Consider the following 6,320-nt stretch of genomic DNA (forward strand, 5'->3'; position numbering starts at 1 on the left):
TGAGTACTCTTCCCCTCAGGATACCGAGCACCTGCAGAGAGCAATTCAGAGAGCCTGGGCTCCAAAACTGGGAATCCCACCTCCAGGGTGGTCGAGAAAGGCTCCCTAAGGAGGTCTGTGAAGCCGGCCTGAAAGAACAGGAAGGATTTTATCAGTTGTAATAAGCAAGTTTCTCTTCAGTGGGCTAAACGGCCAGAGGGGTGGCTTGGGTCGCCCTGAGGAGAGCCTTGAATCTCAGGGGAAGGTAGCTTAAATGTCATTCAGGAGCACAGAGGTCTCCTGACTGGGAAGACATGCGCCCCAAGGGGGTCACAAGAGCATCCATTAAGAGGGTGGCAAGAACATTTAGGGAATTTCCTGCCAGCCCAGGGTTAGGACTCCATGCTCTCATTGCTGAGGGCCTGGGACTCAATCCCTGGTTGGAGGACTAAAGTCTCAAAAGTTGTATGGTCCCGCCAAAAAGAAAAACCTTATATATGTTTTTATCTCTTTTCTTTAGATGGCTACTTGGGGATATGCATTATAATGTACATAATAGACTTGTACAGTGGTATATGTGTAATCTATTGCTGTACAATGATCCCTCAAATCCTGAGCAATTTAAAACAAGGAATATTTATCACCTCAGTTTCTGGGGGTCAGGAGCCTAGGTGCAGCTTAGCCAGTTGGTTCTAGCTTAGAGTCTCTTCAGAGAAGGCAATGGCACCCCACTCCAGTACTCTTGCCTGGAAAATCCCATGGATGGAGGAGCCTGGTAGGCTGCAGTCCGTGGGGTCGCTAAGAGTCGGACACGACTGAGTGACCTCACTTTCACTTTTCACTTTCATGCATTGGAGAAGGAAATGACAACCCACTCCAGTGTGCTTGCCTAGAGAATCCCAGGGATGGGGGAGCCTGGTGGGCTTCCGTCTATGGGGTCGCACAGAGTCGGACACGACTGAAGCGACTTAGCAGCAGCAGCAGCAGAGTCTCTTATGAGGTTGCAGTCGGATGTCATTCAGTGCTTTGTTCGTTTGAAGACTTGACCGAGACTGCAGGACCAACTTCCAAGGAGACCCACAGGACTGGCAGGTGAGTGCTGACTGTTGGCAGGAGGCCCCTCCACAGAAGTGCCTGAGCGCCCTCACATGGCAGCTGGCTCCCCCCAGAGCAAATTATCCGAGAGCACAAAGTGGAGGCTGAAATTTCTTCTATGACCCAGCTTCAGAAGTAATGCTCCATCATCTCCACAATGTCCTAATGGTTCCTCAGTGCAGAAGGGAACCACGCAAGAGTGTGAATGCCAGAGGTTGAGAATACTCACCCATCTTGAAGGGTGGCTGCCACAGAATGGCCAGAATTATTAGATGAGTGAATATACACTGGGGGACACTCACCTGAAAGCATTTTACTGATGTTGGCACCTGAACAACTAAGTTAAAAGACTGACTACAGTGGCCCATGACATGTCAACCCACTCTAGTATTCTTGCCTGGGAAATCCCCATGGGAGGAAGAGTCTGGCAGGCTACAGTTCCTGGGGTCACAAAGAGTCAGACATGACTCAAGTGAGTTAGCACGTACACACGCAGGCACAAGAGCCTGTGAGGAGCTGCAGGCAGGGTAGTGGTGAGGTCAGAGCTGTAAGCTGAGCAATGGCCTGGCTTTGGGGTTGCCAACGGGTCAGAGGTGCCCCCCGAGAGGCAAAGCGCTCGGCCAGGAGGCCACTGATCTGGTCCCAGTGAGAAAGTGTGAGGCTTGAGGCCAGAGAGGGAAGGTAACCGGGACAAAAGTTTGTAGAGGACTGAGTGGACCTCTGGAGACCAGAGATTTCTGGTGATGATAAAGCCAGAGTCCTGGGTGCTGCCCTGTGATGAGGGCACAGTGTGGAGAAAGCAGCCCAGGATGGAGTTTCCTCCTGTGGGGAGAAGCAGAAGAAAGAGCCCTAGGAAGCGGGGGGTGACCTTCAGGGCCAGATCTGGGGAACCCAAGTGCCAGATTAAAGATGGCCAAGGAGAAAGGGGACTGGGCCTCCTATCAGGGTGAGTCAGGAAGAGGGAAGTGCTTTTCTGGCACCTGGAGGCAAGGCCCTGGGCATCTAGAGGATGAAGAAAGGGTTTGTGGGGACAGGGTGTATGTGGACACTGGGAAGGAAGGCTATTGATGGCCAGAGGTCCCCAGGAAGGACGTAAAGGGGATGGAAAACTAGTGCAGCAGAAAGAACCTGGAGGCCACTGTCAGACAGATCTGAGTTCATTTTATGTGGAAAGTGCTTTAATGCCCACCTGAGAGTCAGGTCAAGGTTAAATTAAGCTCATGAGTGGAAAGCCCTTAGCACAGTGGCACACACCAAGTGCTCTGTGCACACTATTTTTATCATTGTTATTAGCAGGACAGCCAAGAGTTGCATTATCTCAGAGCCTCTGCAAAAGGGGAGAGGGGAAGGCTGGTCAGCAGAGCAGGGCATGTCTTTCCCCAAATCCCAGAGGGTGTAAGCAACTTTCCTGGGACAGAGCTGGGGTCCTGGGGTGTCTCTCTGACACCCCAGGTGTCTCAGCACTCTCTGAGTGCTTTCAACCTGGCATTTGGAGTGGACCCCAGACACAGGTTGGAACTGTAGCCACCTCTCATCACCCTGCAGGCTGCAGAGTCACATACCCCAGTAGAAGAGGTGATGACAAACAGCCAGAGGGGCACAGAGGAGGCTCAGGGTGACCTGTGGTTCCCCAGGTCTAGCCAAGGCTGGACTTGGCCTTGAGTGGAGGGAAGATAGGAGAGGCTGGGGAGATGCACTTGGGCTGGAAGGGCTCAGTGCCAGGAGTTTAAAATGTGACCTGATAAGCCCACCCAAGGGCGACAGCATGCCCTCCCTGGGACAGAGTGAGAGCTCACCTGTCCCACCCCCCGCCCCCTCCCATGGGTGGTCCTGGCCCTGGCTCCACTCTTTGGTGCTGGGACAGCCATGATCCTGTGACCCAGGACTTCTCTGGGACTCCTTCTTCCTACATCGATTTACAGGGTGAAAATTTTAGGAAATTTTAAAGCTCCAAATGCTTCCAAGTTTATTTAACTTTCAATTTTATTCAGTAACAAAGAATAGATCAAGAGGCCAAGAGCAACCATCCTTTGGCCAGGCAGTGTGCCAAAGGTTTTATGTGTTTTTTTCCCTTTATTCCTTGCAAGAATCCAACCAGGTGGTTATCGTTGCCATTTAACAGCTAGGGAAACCAGACCCAGAGAAGTGAAGCTCTTTGGCCAGTGAGTGACACCACATCTCTCATCTGAAACTCATGACCACCTCCTCCCTGGCTCTCTACTGCCCCCTATCGTACCTTCTCCACCATGACCCTGGGCACCCTGGCCACTCCCATGTTAACCGCCCTCCAAGAGGACTTTTCACAGCTTTTATAACAGCCACGTGATGTTAACGTGGCTACATGGAGAACACAGGTTTTGCTTCCATCACTGTAATTTTATTGCAGTGGTGACAGTGAGACCTGTAACTTTTTTTTTTTTTGCTAGGCTCATGAGTAAAAATTGGATATAACAAGGCTTTTCAATATTAGGAAAGATGAAGGAATAAATAGCAACCTACTTGCTACACTTAACTTCTAGAGTCTTAAAGTAAATTGCTCGAGGAAATTGGAGCCCAAAGATTACAGGCAGGGAATTTTTAAGTTTGTCCATATACCACTGGTGCTCAGAGGCTCAACTAAAAGAATTATGGGCTGACTTACATAACAGCTGTGGATTGAGCAAAACTTTTTGAAAGAGCTATCTTATTTTGAAGATTATGACTGTGGAGGAACCAAGGTGATTGGCAGTGGAAAGAATCAGTGGAATTTTAAGGAATGTGATTCATTAAAATTTTATTGACTTAGATAAATTTTGCCTATGTTATACACAATTCAAAAGAAAGAAAAAAAACTCTTTACACTTTGAAAAAAAACCCACTGACTCCTCTGACCCACTTTGTACTTCTCTCTCTCCCCCAACCCTGCTCCACTCCCTGACCTCCTCCTGCTCAACACTACAAACTCTTTCCTACTTCACTTCCTCTACCTGGCACACTCCCCCACCCCAGACTTTGTCCCCTCTCAACTCAAAGGCTGCTCCAAGATGAGACCTCCCTGACCAACCTGTCAACCAGCAAGGACACACCCCCAGCAGTCACTTCTTCAACAGAATCATTACCTTAAATTCCCTGAACACCATTACTTCCCACTGTCTGTCCCCATTGATGAGACCCAAGTGCCCTGAAGGCAGGGATACCGTGTCCCCAGCATTTCAACACTGCCTGGCACCAGGGGAGATTCAAAATAAGTATTTGTTGAAGGAAGTAGACGGGGGTGAAGAGAACACAGGTTTTTTAAAAATAATAAATTTAAAAATAAATAAAAGTGGTGAGGGGGGGAGTCAGCTTTTGAACACACTGGAAAAGTCCCTAATGCTGGGAAAGATTAGGGCAGGAGAAGAGGGCGTCAGAAGATGAGATGGCTGGACAGCATCACTGACACGATGGACATGAACTTGGGCAAACTTTGGGAGATGGTGAGGTTCAGGCAGACCTGGTGTGCTGCAGTCCATGGGGTCGCAAAGTCGGATACGACTGAGCGACAATTGTGTGGGAACCCACTGTAAAGAGCTCTTTATAGATTTGGAAGAATTCATCCCAAACTGCTAACACGCTTCTCTCTAAGGGGTATATGGAATGAGATGGGGAAGGAACTTTTTTTAACCATTTGTATTTCTATATTTATTTGCAGTTTTATAAGGTACATGTATCAGTTCTGTAATCTAGAACACAACGCATGCACAAGTAGGGGATTTTACCCCTTTTGGGTGAATTCTCCTTAACCCCTTAGATACAGACGCATTACCTGCACACACCTTCCTCAGCTCACAGCTTTCTCCCTTCGGGCCCAATGGTAGAGAATGTGAGCACAGCCTCAAACCACTTGCTCCTACACAGAACCATGCTAAAAGAAGGGTTATTGGGAAAAGTGGTGCTTTCCATCCAAGCAAGACCTCAGAATCACCTAGGAGGTTTCTTGAAAGGCAGACGGCTGGGCCCAGCCCCCAGGACTGGCCTCTGCTGGATCCAGTGCTGCTCAGAAAACCATGGGGCAGTCCAGAGAGGACCCTTGGTTTAAGGGTCACACCTCTGGGGATCTCTGCCTCTAGCTTTGAATCCAGTCAAGCTAGGGCAGCCCCCCACCCTCCCAACCCCCTCCCATACCTACCTCCTCACCCCCATCACCTGAACACTGCCCCTGAGGTTAGTCTTTTCCATCCAACTCTTAACTTTGTCAGAGATAGCTACAAAAACTGCCCTTTTGCACAGTTCAGGACTTAACCACCCCACCTCAGCCTTCCTTTCTGGGGTCCCTGAATGAAAAGAGAAATGGGTAGGTGGGATTCCCCTCAGCGGTGCCAGCAATGGCTCATTTATGCTGTAGTTGAGGCTGGAGTAAGAGGAACCTGTCAAGCATATGAACAGTGGCAGAAGGGAAGCTGGGAACCAGTATCCAACAGAGCACCTGAGAAGCTTCAGTTAGGACTGAAAGCCAGGAACATCTGACTCCCTAGAACCACATTTTCTCCTTTGTAATATATATGTATACATACATGCACGTATGCATTCTTAGTTGCGTAGTCATGTCTGACTCTTTGGGACCCCATGGACTGTAGTCTGCCAGCTCCTCAGTCCATGGGATTCTCTAGGCAAGAATATTGGAGTGGGTTGCCACTACCTTCTCTAGAGGATCTTTCCTGACCCAGGGATCAAACCAGCGTCTCCTGCATTGCAGGCAGTCTTTACTGCATGCACCAAGAGGGAAGCCCACATACATACATATATACACATATACATATATATAATGGACCATTTCCCTTTTTGCCTTATGTACCAGGAAGTTCAGAAATCATATTCATCCTCATAGCTAACACATCTGTTTCTATTTTTATCTTTGGTATCACATTCTATTTCCTCACCCTTATTATCTGCAAAATTGCTTCAAATATCTCCTACAGAGAGGGGGCAGACACAGAGAAATTTTAAAAAAAAGAAAAGAAATCCAATGAATAATTATGCAGCATTTCTTATGGGCACACTTCTGTGAAGGCCATTGCCAGAGCCCAGCTCTGTCCACAGAGCTCCATGAACATGAATGAACTGTCTTCTCTGTTTTTCTTTAGAGACTGACAGCTGACTCTAGGCTGCCTGACAGGGCTGAGACGGCTCAGAAGAGGGGTCAGGGCTGGGCTACATTTGCAGCTCCTCTTCCTGGCTCTAACAGGGACCTAGGATGGAATTCCGTCCCCGCCCCCACCCCAGGCCCA

The 6,320-nt window shown here is 48.9% G+C and overlaps 1 non-coding gene across 1 annotated transcript; it reads left to right on the forward strand.

The window, feature by feature from the left end:
* The first annotated feature begins 3,390 nt into the window (after positions 1-3,390).
* LOC114117069 (small nucleolar RNA SNORA1) lies at positions 3,391-3,486 on the forward strand. Its single transcript, XR_003590861.1, has one exon. It is a non-coding gene; the product is annotated as a small nucleolar RNA SNORA1 (small nucleolar RNA).
* Positions 3,487-6,320: the final 2,834 nt, after the last annotated feature.

This window comes from Ovis aries, chromosome 11 (genome assembly GCF_016772045.2).
Source record: "Ovis aries strain OAR_USU_Benz2616 breed Rambouillet chromosome 11, ARS-UI_Ramb_v3.0, whole genome shotgun sequence".
Classification (NCBI taxonomy): Eukaryota; Metazoa; Chordata; class Mammalia; order Artiodactyla; family Bovidae; genus Ovis; species Ovis aries.